Here is a 16221-nt window from a genome sequence, read left to right on the forward strand (position 1 = left end):
CCCCCGCCTGCCCCCGTTGTCCCCGACGCGGTCCTGTCCCGCCGTGGCCCCGGGGCCGTTCCAGCGCCCGTCGAGCTGATCGCTGACTGAAGCCGGGTCCTGGCGCCGCCGCCCTGCCGGCCGGCTCCCCCGGGGCTGAGTGCGGGCTCGGCACAGCCCTGCCCCGCTTTGCGGGGGCGGTGGCGGCGCCCCCTCAGCCTGTGGTGATGGTGCCTTCACCACGCACCTCCTGCCTCTCTGCGCCTCCGCTCCTGCTCCAGGCAGCTGCCATGGCTGTCTCTGAAGCTACACCAAAAGCCAGGATCTGCTAAAGGGTCCCCAGTGAAGCCAAACAAAGTGCCCTCTTGCACAGGAGAGCATGAAGCACGGGCACTTCTGTCTCTGCTGCCGTAAGTGCAATGTTGTATGATGGCTGTTGGAGCTGCTTGCTGGCACTGATGGGGAGTCCTGTCAGCTAGGTGCCTCCAATGCACCCTTCCTTCTTGCTCAGGCGCTTGCCCGGCCCCTCGTTCACCTTAACACTCTAATCCTGTGGAAAGAAAGTGACTGTGCGTCTAATGAGCTGAACAAACTCACTGGGGGCAGCCGGAGGGTGTCGGGCAAGTGTCAGGCCTGTGCAAGGGGAAGGGTGAGGTATGGCAGGAGTTAAGAGCACAGCTGGTAGGAAGACTGTGATGTGCACAGGTGTCTCCTGAAAGCTAACCTGGAGTGGAGACCTGGGATTACAAGTAATTTTGGAGTTTGCGTTTGGGATCTTGTGTCTTGAACTCCCAGTAGTAAACAAGATGAATGTTATCCTTGGGTATGTGAGCAGAGAACCGGCCTAGGGAAGGGACTTCCATGGTATATAGTGGAAATTATTAGACTGATGTTACAGTATTAAACCAGAGCTAGCTTCTGCGTGCTAAGAAAGAGGCTGCAAAATTAAGAAGTGAAGGTGTAGTGATCTGGAGCAGGAGACCACTGCCTGTCGAGGAGTTAAGAGATCACAGAGCAGTGAGCTGGTGCTGTGTGCCCAGGGTGGCCCTTGGGCTGTGCTGTGCCCACCATCCCTTGGCCACAGGATAACCTCAGCGAGCCCACGGCAACAGAGGAGCATGCAGGCAGCTCACAGTTTTGGTACCAGCGACTGGACAACCTAGACTTCTTCTTTCCTGTTTTTCCTGAATCTGCTGCAGTCATTACTTTGACGCTGAGGATTATTCTTCTGCCTGGCAGCAAAACATAGACAGTGGTGATGGGCAGCTTGCTCTGTTTGCTGTCTCACTAAACAGCTTGACAAGACGGGAGTGAGAGCTGGAGAAATGAAAGACACTGAAACGAGGTTTAGTGATTGCACTGGGCAAGCCACAGAAACCCCAGCAGTGTGGTACGCCGGAGCTTTGTGCAGTAACAGTGATGGAAAGCATCTCTCCAAGTCCAACACACCCTGCAGCCTGGCGTTCCTGACACTGGTGACACTGATTTGAGCGCCTTCTGGCTGAGGAGAGTCCCGGGGCAGCTTATCAGTTTAGAATATATGATTCCAAAGAAAACTGACAATTTATTCTGGCACCAGGCCCTGGAACTAACAGGTGCTTCTTGCTGTTGAAGATCTGCTCATCATGAGGTGACTCATCCTGCGAGCTCTCAGCGGAGGGCAATTTCACAGTCACTGTGAACTCCCAAAATGAGGAAGAGCAGATCTTCAATCTCAAGGCCACCCTATATAATTGCTTTGCGGGCGTTTTCCTGGAACATGATTCTTCATTGCACACTGGGTGGTGAGAGCTCAAAGGGAGCACACCTCCCAGCTGATAGCCCACGTTTTGACAATCAGATTGCTTACTTTCATTTCAGGGGTTTGAAGTGATGCGTTTCCCACGTCATCTGCAGCCATGTAGCCTCAGGGCCACAAGCTGTCACTGCCCAGCACAGGTAGCAAAGTCCTGATGCTTCATTATGGTAGAAGGAATGGGATAAAAGAATTCTTGATGCCACTTTTTTTATTCCAGGGTCCAGCGCATCTCAAACAATTGGCAAAGCACTTTCCCTGGGCGGCCTGGACACAGAAATGCCCATCTGTCCTGAGAGGCAGAAATAGGCCATCTCTGCTCTGAGAGTCTGAAAGTGCAAATGTCCTTGTCCTGTCCCAAGACAAGGACCAAGAGTCACAAGTTGTATCAAGAGAAATTCCAGTAAGGGCAAAGGTCATGGGAAAATACTACTCATTCAGGGAATTTCTATGTATGTAATTTGTTTGGCAATTAGCAATCTATTAATTACTGATTTTGGGATCAAGGAAGACTGAAAGCAACCCACTCACTTCTTTCTGAGAAATTAACATATTCATAGTTTTCTTAGAGCTCATTAATATATGTAAATGTCCCCGACGCATGCACATTTATGTCCTTTGATGGTCTTTCAGGGTCCTCTGGTGGTCATTGACAGCCTTCCTCACCGTGTCTGCTGGTTGAACTCAACTCGTTCTTTTTGCTTGGTTTCAAAACTTCTTGTCTGCATGATACAGATAAAGCTTCTAATAAGCTTGTAAAACAGCTTAATGAATTGTAGCTTCTTTATCTATTGTGCTCAGGGACACGGAGTCTTGACACTTCCCCCTTATCTAAGTACTTTGTAACTTATTTTGCTAGAATAGCATTGCAAAGGTTTAACTGAACTCAGTATCACACAACTTTGCAACTATATTATTTTAAAAGATAGGGAACCATATTTTACACTCGGTATCACCTAGCCAGTTAGCTAACGCGTTACAGATGGGCAATTCTTCTTGCCCTTTTTTGAAAGAAGGAACCCTCTCCTCTCCTGCCAGTATTTGCAATGAAATCCTGCATTTATTTCTTCTCTCTTATCCTAAGGAGACAGCCTTGCCACCTGTGACCACAAAGCAGCCAGACAGGCTCTGAGGAACATTACAGATCATAGAATCATTTATGTTGGAGAAGACCTTTAAGATCATGAAGTCCAACCAGGCTGAACAACCTCAGTTCCCTCAGCTGCTCCTCACAAGTCTTGTGCTCCAGACCCCTCACCAGTTCCATTGCTCTTCTCTGGACACGCTCCAGCACCTCCATGTCTTTCTTGTAGTGAGGGGCCTGAAACTGCACATGGTATTTGAGGGGGAGCCTCACCAGTGCTGAGTACAGGGGGACAATCACTTCCCTTCTCCTGCTGGCCACACTAGTTCTGATAGAAGGCACGATGCTATTGGCCACCTGGGCACCCTGCTGGCTCATAGTCAGCTGGCTGTTGACCAACACCCCCAGGTCTTTTTACATGAGGCAGCCCTTCAGCCGCTCTGCCCCAAGCCTGTAGCACTGCATGGGGTTGTTGTGACCCACGTGCAGGACCCGGCGCTTGGCCTTGTTGAACCTCATACCATTGGCCTTGGCCCATCGATCCAGCCTGTCCAGATCCCTCCATAAAGCCTTGCCACCCTCAGGCAGATCAACACTCCCACCCAACTTGGTGTCGGCTGCAAACTGACCGAGGGTGCACTCGATCCCCTTGTCCAGATCAGTGGTAAAGATATTGAACAGAACTGGCCTCAGTACAGAGCCCTGGGAACACCACTTGTGAGTGAGCCCCAACTGGATTTAACTCCATTCACAACTCTCTGGGACGGGTCATGCAGCCAGTTTTTTATCCAGCAAAGCGTGTGCCCGTCCAAGCCATGGGCAGCCTGTTTCTCCAGGAGAATGCTGTGGGAAATGGTGTCACTTTACTAAACTCCGCGTAGACAACACCAACAGCCTTTCCCTCATCCACTAAGGGGGTCACCTTGTCCTAGAAGGAGATCAGGTTAGTTAAGCAGGACCTGCCTTTCATAAAGACGTGCTGCCTGATCACCTAGTTGTCCTGTATGTGCCACTTGATGGCACTCAAAATGGTCTGCTCCATAACCTTCCCCGGCACCGAGATCAGACTGACAGGCCTGTGATTCTCCAGATCCTCCTTCCAGCCCTTCCTGTAGACGGGCATCGTATTTGCTAACCTCCGGTCAACTGGGACCCCACCAGTTACCCAGGACTGCTGATAAACGATGGAAAGTGGCTTGCTGAGGTTGTTGTGACCCACGTGCAGGACCCGGCGCTTGGCCTTGTTGAACCTCATACCATTGGCCTTGGCCCATCGATCCAGCCTGTCCAGATCCCTCCATAAAGCCTTGCCACCCTCAGGCAGATCAACACTCCCACCCAACTTGGTGTCGGCTGCAAACTGACTGAGGGTGCACTCGATCCCCTTGTCCAGATCAGTGGTAAAGATATTGAACAGAACTGGCCTCAGTACAGAGCCCTGGGAACACCACTTGTGAGTGAGCCCCAACTGGATTTAACTCCATTCACAACTCTCTGGGACGGGTCATGCAGCCAGTTTTTTATCCAGCAAAGCGTGTGCCCGTCCAAGCCATGGGCAGCCTGTTTCTCCAGGAGAATGCTGTGGGAAATGGTGTCACTTTACTAAACTCCGCGTAGACAACACCAACAGCCTTTCCCTCATCCACTAAGGGGGTCACCTTGTCCTAGAAGGAGATCAGGTTAGTTAAGCAGGACCTGCCTTTCATAAAGACGTGCTGCCTGATCACCTAGTTGTCCTGTATGTGCCACTTGATGGCACTCAAAATGGTCTGCTCCATAACCTTCCCCGGCACCGAGATCAGACTGACAGGCCTGTGATTCTCCAGATCCTCCTTCCAGCCCTTCCTGTAGACGGGCATCGTATTTGCTAACCTCCGGTCAACTGGGACCCCACCAGTTACCCAGGACTGCTGATAAACGATGGAAAGTGGCTTGCTGAGCACTTCTGCCAGCTCCCTCAGTACCCTTGGGTGGATTCCACCTGATCCCCAGACTTGTGTGTGTCTAAATGGTGTAGCATGTTGCTAAACGTTTCCTCTTGGATTATGGGGGCTCCATTCTGCTCCTCGCCCCTGTCTACTACTTCAGGGGCCTGGGTACCTGGAGAACAACTGGTCTTCATACTAAAGACCGAGGCAAAGGCAGCATTAAGTACCTCAGCCTTTTCCTCCTCCTTTGTACTATGTTTCCCCCTGCGTGCAGTAATGGAGGAACAAAGGCAGAGCAGGAGGAGAATCAGGAAAAAAGACCAGGCTGGAGGGGGAGGGAGGAAAGAGAGAAGACCACGCCAGGGCTGGGGCTGGAGCCAAGCGGCTGCTTGGCAGGAGCTGAGAGGTTCAGCCCGAAAGGGGCTGCGGCAGGTGAAGGAACCACCATGGACAATCTGACCCCACCCATGGAAAGTGCTTTGCCAATTGTTTGAGATGCGCTGGACCCTGGAATAAAAAAAGCAGCATCAAGAATTCTTTTATCCCATTCCTTCTACCATAATGAAGCATCAGGTATAGCTGTGCCATTTCTGAAGGGAAGTTGAGTGACCTGTTCTTTACAGTGCCCACCACAGTACCCGACAGACAACGACAGGGAAGTTGTCTCCTCTCCTGTCATGTCCTGCCTTTTCCCTTCCCTCCATCTGGATGAGGCAGGAGTGCTCTGTGGGTTGCCTAGCTACTGCACCTCTTTGCATGCATGCCTGGGTGGGACAAGAGGACTTTGCTACCTGTGGTGGGCAGTGACAGGCAGTGACAGTGCTAGGCTGTGGCCCTGAGGCTACATGGCTGCAGATGACGTGGGAAACGCATCACTTCAAACCCCTGAAATGAAAGTAAGCAATCTGATTGTCAAAACGTGGGCTATCAGCTGGGAGGTGTGCTCCCTTTGAGCTCTCACCACCCAGTGTGCAATGAGGTATCACGTACCAGGGAAATGCGTGCAAAGAAATGATATTGGGTGGCCTTGAGATGAGGACAGCCAGATGAGAGGTGAATTCCTGGTACCTCCCAGGGTGGCTTATCTGTTCAGAATATATGATTCCAAAGAAAACTGAGAATTTATTCTGGCACCAGGTCCCGGAACTAAGAGGTGCTTATTGATATTGAAGATCTTGCTCTTCCTCACTTTGGGAGTTCACGGAGACTGTGACAGAATTTTGGCTTATCAGTACAAGTACAGATAGGAATATAGGTATATATAGGTATATATGGGTATATATCGATACCTATATAGGTATAGGTACCAGAAAGGCAAGATGAACGGCCAGATTTTATACTTTTTAGCTCTGGCAATATTTCTTTTCAAGCTGACACAAAGAGAAATTCCCGTCTCCAGTGTGAGTTCAGAATCATGACGTTTTCCTTGAGGATTGATCTAAATTATACTTTTAAACGCTCTAGTGCTTTGGGTACAATGTAACATGAGCTACTGAAGAGCCTCATCAACTTTGGTGCTTGCACTTCCTTATAAGGGCTCCATAAAATCTCACTGTCCTTAATTCACCTTAATAATCGCCCAACTTACTTCCTTGAGAATCCTAAAAATTTTGCCTCTTTAATCAGTGTCTTATTAATAAGGAGTATGTCATCTTTGCAGGCTGCTTTTCTTATGACCAGCACATTTATAAGCTTCCTCATAAAATGGTCAGTCAGGTCTTCAAGATCTACAGTGGGTATACGTTATTTATGGGGAAAACCCGCACACAAGAACTGCAGCGCTTCTCTCTTACTCTTGCTTTGATCAGCCAATATCTGTTTGGGCTTTGCTTGTAGGTTTTTAGGGGGTTGAAACACTAACTTATTATTTTGAATATTTATGTATCAGAGAATGCTGATCTGAGCACAAACTAGACTTCGATTCAGCAGAGCTCAGAAAGACAGCAAAGATATCAAAAGGGCTAACTTGAGCATTTATTCCGTTATCTATGGAAGGGATGACCTTTCCTATCTCCCTTCACCTCATTTATGGGAAAGAAATGTTTTACTTCCCTGAGGTGGAAAATTTCTGCCAACCACACAAACAATGTAACCGTTGCCCTTCTGCACCAGTGTTTCTGTGCCAACAGGATGTTTGGGAAGGTATCTCCTTCTCCCATCAATCCAGGCTCTCCTGGCATTTATCTGTATGTATTACGGTTGTGCGCATCAGAGTAGTATCTTCTCCTGTTGCTGATGCGTACATGGAATTCTGCTTGTGCTTCTCTAACTCTGTCTATGCCTATGTATTTTTATCAACATGAGGTTTTAAACTGTTTTGGGGAGCCCTAATGTATGCAGCATGTCAGTTCCCGAGTAACCTGCTTTATGTACAGTGTATCAGAAGCCTGTAGAGAGTTTCAGCTTCTTGAATTCCTGTGACTGTGAGAGCACTGAGTTGAACCCCCATTTGAACTCATCCTCTGCAGCCTTTATTTTCAAACTCAGGTTAAAGAAGATCCCTAGCGAGTATTGGATTTCAAGCCAAAGGTCTTCCGGGGTCTCTTGTGCCTACTGCTCCTTTTTAGCCTCAATTAATATGCAAAAGAATATTGGATATATTGTGGTGCAGCTCTGTCTCCTGTCACTATTTGTCATATTACTGAGTGTTGCCTATAATGTGTAGGTTATGTGTTTAGCACAAGCACAGGATTTTCAGCTCAGCACATCAGCAGATAGAATGACCACATCGACTACAAAGCCAGTTTACAAACCTCAGCATTTGATCTTCTGTTTGTTTTTATCTCCCTTTTTGCCAATATCTACTGCCTCTCAATTCCTAAAACCCTTCTCCTAATTAAGCAGTAACAGATACTTGGATGCTTCAAATCAAGGATGTCTGTCTCATGTTCTATGTGTTTTCTCTTTAAGAGAGGAAGTACATTTTCTTGGTATATTTCAGTATCATCAACTCTGTTTTGTGTGTGGGTACACTCTGGTACACCAGGAATGGACAGATTTTGTATAGTTCCTGTTTGAAAAATACTCAAAACTGTTAATATTAACACTAACATTAGCAGTTAATATTTTTAACAGTAGCTAAAGTTCCTGTTGGAAAGCAAAGTTCCTGTTCTACCTTTTAACTAACTTGAAGTAAGAAAGAAAAGCTGAAGCTAAGCTAACATCAAGAAGGAGCCATAAATGTCCTGCCGTCACCTCCTATGGGAAGTCACCGGAACAACTAAATAAAAGCTGAGGAGATTTGTACTCTACCTGAAGCATAACTCCCAGAGACAGCAAGGCCAGGAACTTCTCCAAAGCCACACAAGGTTGAAATCTTAGCTCTTGTACAGATTTTGAGTGAGAGATAAAACCATGAGGAAAGAGTCTGTAGGGGCCCTGAGTGAACCCACCAGAAGTTTAGCTGCCAGAGCCTCAGGCACACAGCACAATGGCACAGCTGAGGACAACCCCATTCCTCAGGGAGGAGGAGAAAGGCTCCCAGAGGGGTTATGTGGAGGCTGTGGGCAGAACCCACCCCCAGATTGTGGAAACTGCCTCCACCTGGCCATGGCTCCTTATCTGGGTCCAGGCCTGGACCACCTAACAGCCAAACCCTGGGTCAACAAGGTGTTAAGAGAAGCAGGCTCCTTCTCATCATACCAGTCCAGGATCTCCTGGCATTTCCCTTTATTTTCTTTATTAATTATAGGTGGGCCTATCTGTCAGAGCCATGTATTATTTTAATGCTGATTCACACATAAATGCATGAAGTCTCCTTGCTGGAATCTATCTGTCTATGTTTTTATCTACATGTGGATTTAAACTTCTATGGGGAGCCAGAATGCTTGCAGAAATGTCGGAACCAGGGTAAGCTGCTTTACATGGAATATACCAGAAACCTGTAGAGAGTTGCAGCTTCTTGAATTCCTGTCAGTGTGGGAGTGCATTCCCTGGAATGTTGACATGTCATACAGAGACTGTGAGTCCTTGGGAAAAGACCTCATTGGTCCCCGAGTAGTGAAAGCCATGTTAGATATTCTCACAAATGAACCAGAGTGCATCCTGATACCACTTTGTTCTTCTCCTGGTACCTTCATCTTTCTTCACCCTTCTCTTTTTCTTCACTGGTCACCACAGATAAAGATATAGCTTTTTAAAGATAAAGAGATAAAGCACCACATCCAGAGAGCAGTGGTCAACGGTTCAATGGATGGAGATCAGTGACAAGTGCTGTTTAGAAGAAGATCCCTAGCGAGTATTGGATTGGAAATATTGTTGTGCAGCTCTGACTTCTGTAACAACTTGTCGTAGTAACTGATTGTTGCCTATCATGTGTAGGATATGTGATTGGCTAATTTTTCACCCTGCATCACCTCATGACATCTTTGTAGTCCTCCTGAGTTGCCTACCTCTACTAAAAGTCATAAACTCTTCTTTGTTTCCTCAAGTTCCAGCCAAAGCTCTCTGTTCAGCCAGGCTGGCCTTTCTCGCTGGCACATGGGGATGGCCTTCTCCTGTGCCTTCAAGATTTCCTTCTTGAAGAATGTCCAGCCTGGACTCCTCCCAACAAAATCCCTCAACCAGTCTCCTGAAAAGGCCGAAGTCTGCCCTCCAGAAGTCCAAAAGGATAGTTCTGCTGAACCCTCTCCTTACTTCTTCAAGAATCAAAACTCTATCGTTTTGTGGTCGCTGTTCCCAAGACAGCTTCCAACTGCCGCATCACCCGTCCAGTCCTTCTCTGTTCACTAATAACAGTTCCAGCGAGTACTGTTTCTGCTTGTTGTTTACATACCTGATGAACTCTTTCTTGCAGTTTTTGACATCTCTGGCCAATTTCAATTCGAGCTGAGCTTTTGCTTTTCTAACTGCATCTCAGAACCACCCTGGCAATGCCCTTGTAGTTCTCAATGGGTATTCATTCACTTTTCCGTCTCCGGAAGAGACACTTCTCTTTTGGTTTTGAGCAGACTCAGAAGCTCACACTTAAACCAAGGTGGCCTCTTGCTCCTCCTACTTCCCTTACTGTTAAAGGGGATGAACTGTTTTTGTGCTTCCAGGAGAGTGTTCTTGAAAAACTCCCAGAACTCCTTGTCTCTATTACCCTCCATGGAAGCTTCCCACAGAATCCCTCCCAACTGTGCTCTGAGTGAGCTGGAGTTTGCTCTTCTAAAATCTGAAGCCTTTGTCTTAGTACTAGCCTCAGGATCCCAAACTCCACAATATTGTGATCACTGCAGCCAAGGCTACCACTAACCGAGATATTACAATGCATGTTTTCTTGGTTTATCAGCAGCAAGTTCAGCACTGCCTCCTTCCTGATTGGCACATCTAACATTTGTATGAGGAAGCATCCTCTACACATTCCAGGAACCTGATGGACGACATGAGCTGCTGTGTTGTTCATCCAACAAATTCCTGGAGAGTTGAAGTCACCCATAAGAACCAGGTTCTGTTGACCCAGAGCTTGCTTAAGTGACCTAAATATTGCTTCATTGGCCTTATTGGCTTGGTTGGGAGGTTGGTAGCAGATGCCTATGGTAAGATCCCCTTTGGAGATGGCCCCTCTGATCTTGACCCAGAAGCATTCAATAGAGCTTCTGCAATCACCATAGTTGACTCTATACATTCAAGGTTCTCCTCAACATAGAGTGTAACTCCTCCTCCTCTTCTTCCCTATGTGTCTTAACAAAACAACCTAGAGCCATCCATTGTGATACTCCAGTCATGTGAGTTGTCCCACGATGCTTCAATTATTCCTATGATATCATAACTTTCTAACCGGGCACAGAGCTCCAGTTCCTCCTCTTTATTCCTCGGGCTGTGTGTATTGGTACACTTGCAGTTGAGCTGGTTGGTCTTCTGGCGCTCATCTTGGGAGACAACTAAGGAACATTTGTTGCTGCTCTGGTTGGCCTTGCTTATTCCCCAGTTGGTTGCAGTGGTGTGAGCATTGCCACTTTGGACCCTGCCCCTGAGTCCTTCAGTTTAAAGCCCACCTCACCAAGTTGGTGAGCCTGCTGCCAAAGATTGCCTTGCCTTTTCTAGACAGGTGGATCCCATCCCTCCCTAATAGGCTACAGTCATCAAAGAATGTCCATCTGTCATAAAGGCCAAAACCCTCAGGACAGCACCAGCCATGAAGGCCTAAGTTGATTTGCATTATATGTCTATTCCTGGCTGCACTCTGTCCTCTAACAGGTAAAATGGAAGAAAAGATAACGTGGGCACAGATACCGTTACTTGCACCCCCAGGGCTTTTGTTAAGGAATATTAACAAAGTGGTCTGTGACCAGATAAGACTTTAGCCTAGTCATTTAGCATTTAGAGTTAACTATAATTGAATTGTGGTGTTCGCACAATCAAGAACTTACATGATCATTTTGCTGAAGCTACAGACCACAAGCTGTGAATTTTCACCTAGATATTTTGAACTTTTACCCAGTTAAGTAAAAGTTGTTTTCCAATTTAAAACATCTTATAAAGCATGAGTTCTTCTCCCACTTATGTGACCATCGTAAGGTTCCATAAGGCCAAGTGCAGGGTCCTGCACCTGGGTTGGGTCAATCCCCAGTATCAATGAAGGCTGAGGGATGAAGGGATTGAGAGTAACCCTGTGGAGAAAACCTTGGGGGTACTGGTGGATGAAAACCAACGCAAGCCAGCAATGTATGTTTGCAACCCAGAAAGCCAACCGTATCCTGGGCTGAGTCAGAAGCAGCGTGGCCAGCAGGTCGAGGGAGGGGAACCTTTAAAGGTTCCTTCCAACCCGAACCATTCTATGATACTGTGATTCCATGATTCTATTTCTAATCCCTTTGAGGTCTCATGCATTATTGTGAATGGGGTAAGTTTAAAAAATCAATAAGCAAAAGACCTACAACCCATTCTTTACTGGGGAGAGCCGTGGAAGAGAACCTCATCAGGCAGGCAGACCAAAGGAGTGATTAGTTTTGGCACAGCAGTATGTTATTGTTCCTCTCCCAAAGTCTTCTTGAAGGTCTGTAATTACCTGTCTGCCTTTCTCAGCTTTGTGATTGCCCTCTCAGAGACTTCTTGTCACGCAAGATATGTAGGATAACATAATCCTGGTGGGGAGTGCCCTCACTTACGGGAAAACTGGGTAGGAAAATATGTGGTTGCTGAAGATCAGATCATGATACTTTTTAGGCTAATTTTCTATGTCACAAATTGTTAAGAAATGCCGTTTCCCTTGACACTTTGAATGTTTTCTACAGCTTTCAGAAGAAATAATAAATTGTTTGAACTTTGCTCAATATTTAAGTAGAAGGGGAAATCATCAACTATCTTTTTGGGAAGCTCTTCTATTTTATGTGACTGGTATCAAGTCTGTAATTATGGTTATGGGCAATTGTGAGTTTATGATATTTTGCTCTTCAAAACTAGCTGTATCAACACTGAGTGTTATGAATGTTTTGGAAGGGTATGCCCCATCGAATTTGTAAAGCAAAGTATGGTATACCTTCAAAGAGAAACTTTTTTACGTAGGGCAGACCCAGGTTTCCAAGGCAGCATAATGTGATTTCTTAGTGTTTTATGAATGCAGCAGAAAGAGTCCTTCAGTCCAGACTGTCACATCCATAATCAAACCTTGGCCCAGAAAAAGCCCCACCACAGATGGGGAGAGAAATTTGCCGGTGAATTTTGGACACTGTGGAAGCCATAGGCTCCTTTCTTTTGTATGATATACTACATAGAAAGACTTTGGTAGCGCTGAGGTCTGTGCTCTAAGAGCATTCATGTTTACAAGAAACACCACAAGTCGAACTTGCAGAACTGCTGCATCTTTTGCCTGAGACCCCTTGCCCACCTGCTTCAGGGTGACTGAGGAGCCACACGTACAAACAGGGAGGCACCTGGATCTTCCCTTTTGCTATTTATCTCAAGGCTGGATGCAGCCTTTGGCTGGCATACCTCTCTTCCACCCAAAGGTCCTTATGCTTTGTGGCACACCTCTGTGCTGTGCTGATGCGTGTCACTGTCAGGCTGTATTGTGGGTCTGACCCCAGTCATAAAGAAAAATGACTGTCTAGGTTTGCCATGGCAGCAAGAATTGAGCTCTGCAGTTTCAGGCTGTGGTGAGCACGGCTGGGCCAATTCCATTTATTGCCCACTCTGGAAATCTAACACAGGGAGAGACTTCTTTATTGTGGTCCACTCCTGAAAAGCGTTGAGTCTGACTACTGTCAGACCACCAGAGCATCAGAAGGGACTGATCAGTAGTCCATTCCTCTGCCAAAGGGTGGGATGAACTGTGCCTACAGAATTTCTGAAGAAATCAGCAATTACTACTCCTAGCCTTTTCTTAAAAACTTCAGTGAGGAGACAGGCACTTCTCTTTTGGATTCTTTCCCTGGTGAGTGTTGTAGTTTAACCCTGGCTGGCAACTAAGCACCACACAGCTGCTTGTTTACTCTCCCATGGTGGGATGGCAGAGAGAACCAGAAAGGTAAAAGTGAAAAAGAAACTAATGGGTTGAGATAAGAACAGTTTTATAATTTTTTTTAATGTCTTTTTAATTATTAGGAAAAGAAAAAAAACCACTAAACCACAACAAAGAGTGAGGAAAATAAAACCCAAGAAAAACAAACGATGCAAATGAAATCAATTGCTCAACCAACAACTCACTGATGCCCAGCCAGTCCCTGAACAATCGTCCCCCTCCCACCTCCTCTCCAGATTTATTGCTGAGCGTGACATCCTAGGGTATGGTGTATCCCTTTGCTCAGTTGGGGTCAGCGGTCCCAGCTTTGTCCCCTCCTGACTTTTTATGCACCCTCAGTCTGCTCCTTGGTGGGGCAGTGTGAGGAGCAGAAAACACCTCTAATGCTGCTCAGCAGTAGCTGAAACATCAGTGTGTTATCAGCACTGTTTTCAGTACAAATCCAAGACATAGCCCCTTACAAGCTAGTATGAAGAAATACAACTCTATCCCAGCCAGAAGCAGTTCAGTGAACTGGGAATTTTTGGAGGAATTGCTGATCCTGTACCTGATTGTCATCTGTACCTGATCAGGATCCTCTATCAATTTGCATATAGCTTCTATGTGTATGGGGCAGAAAAACATAATCATGCCTTGTGCTTGGGCCCCAGCACAGCAGAAATTTCCAGATATTCCCAGCACTGTCTGAATTCTTTTGGTAGACATCCACTGACTCTACTGGGAGAAGGGATGGGTAAATCAAAACCTTTGGGACTTGTGTCATTTTGACCTTGCTTGCTGAAAAGTACTGTGGATTTATAAGGAAGACTATAGACAGAAAGAGGGATAAAGTGTCATTTGGTGATTAGGTCCATTTTAAGACTTTGCTGGTGGGCTCTCACCTAGCTGATAGGTTCACGGCCTCCAGCAGTGAATCCAGAAGCTAAGGGTAGGTGGCTGTAGTCCCCCAGCACGATGAGGAGGCAGGAGCCTCAGAAGGCTGAACAACAACAAATGCAGAGATTAAGGAGTGGGAAGAAGCCCTACCTACCAATAAACAAGAGGAAATGACAACTCTGGGTGGCACCGATCATCTCCTGTTTTACATACCTAACCTCAGGCTGCAGATGGGTACTTCTGTGTATCTGGAATTAAAAAGAAGGGAACAGCAACCAGGTAAAGAGGTGCCACCTTCTTCAATAGCATCTTATTGGTTACAGCCCCTATCCAGGAAGGGTAGAGCATGGCTATGAGTCCCTTCAGCTGAGTGACTGCATAAGGAGAATGAAGAGGACACCAAGAGGGCAAACAGAAATGAACTTGGCTTTGCAGCCTAGAGGCTAGGGTGGTCATTTGGGAGGTGGAAATGATTGATTCTGGTTCCCAGTCAAGACTAAGAGTTTTATCTGAAACAGCTGCTGACTCAAATAGCGAAATAATTCATGGCAGAAGGTACAAAACCTTCTTAGTGATTCCCTGATGCCTAGAGGAGTGTTGTAGGGCAGATGAGTCAGAACGTTGTTGTGGTGAACAATTTATTAGCTCTGGCTAATGGCTGAAAATGGGTGTCCCCATCTTCAGTGCCAACCAGAACAAAGCTGAATGAATGTCATCAGTGCTATGTTTTGAAATGGCCCTCTAGTGTTGGTTGAGAGAGGTGTGCTCTGGGCCTGCCAAACCAGATTGAATTTGCAGGAGTGTCTCGTGTGCCTATCTAGAACCTTGTTGGATTGCCTGAAACCTGTTGCTTACTTTTCAGCCCATAGCACTTTTGGGTGTGAACAGGATAGCAACAACAGGAGCTCAGGGATCTTTTGAGTTAAAGAAGTTGAAGATAGAGGAATCTTGTCAGTTCACCTCCTGGATCACATGACTGCTGGGTGAGCAAGTTTGGGCTTGTTGGTTTTTTTTTAAATTAATTTTGTCTTTTAAGTACCTGACATCCATTGAAATCCTGAGGTAGCTCTTGAAACCTGCATTTGGATCCAGTTTGTGTTGTCTTCCTGTTAACAGTGGGAGAAGAACTCATGCTTTATAAGATGTTTTAAATTGGAAAACAACTTTTACTTAACTGGGTAAAAGTTCAAAATATCTAGGTGAAAATTCACAGCTTGTGGTCTGTAGCTTCAGCAAAATGATCATGTAAGTTCTTGATTGTGCGAACACCACAATTCAATTATAGTTAACTCTAAATGCTAAATGACTAGGCTAAAGTCTTATCTGGTCACAGACCACTTTGTTAATATTCCTTAACAAAAGCCCTGGGGGTGCAAGTAACGGTATCTGTGCCCACGTTATCTTTTCTTCCATTTTACCTGTTAGAGGACAGAGTGCAGCCAGGAATAGACATATAATGCAAATCAACTTAGGCCTTCATGGCTGGTGCTGTCCTGAGGGTTTTGGCCTTTATGACAGATGGACATTCTTTGATGACTGTAGCCTATTAGGGAGGGATGGGATCCACCTGTCTAGAAAAGGCAAGGCAATCTTTGGCAGCAGGCTCACCAACTTGGTGAGGTGGGCTTTAAACTGAAGGACTCAGGGGCAGGGTCCAAAGTGGCAATGCTCACACCACTGCAACCAACTGGGGAATAAGCAAGGCCAACCAGAGCAGCAACAAATGTTCCTTAGTTGTCTCCCAAGATGAGCGCCAGAAGACCAACCAGCTCAACTGCAAGTGTACCAATACACACAGCCCGAGGAATAAAGAGGAGGAACTGGAGCTCTGTGCCCGGTTAGAAAGTTATGATATCATAGGAATAATTGAAGCATCGTGGGACAACTCACATGACTGGAGTATCACAATGGATGGCTCTAGGTTGTTTTGTTAAGACACATAGGGAAGAAGAGGAGGAGGAGTTACACTCTATGTTGAGGAGAACCTTGAATGTATAGAGTCAACTATGGTGATTGCAGAAGCTCTATTGAATGCTTCTGGGTCAAGATCAGAGGGGCCATCTCCAAAGGGGATCTTACCATAGGCATCTGCTACCAACCTCCCAACCAAGCCAAT

Source organism: Calidris pugnax, unplaced genomic scaffold, assembly GCF_001431845.1.
Source record: "Calidris pugnax isolate Ruff unplaced genomic scaffold, ASM143184v1 scaffold1090, whole genome shotgun sequence".
Lineage (NCBI taxonomy): Eukaryota > Metazoa > Chordata > Aves > Charadriiformes > Scolopacidae > Calidris > Calidris pugnax.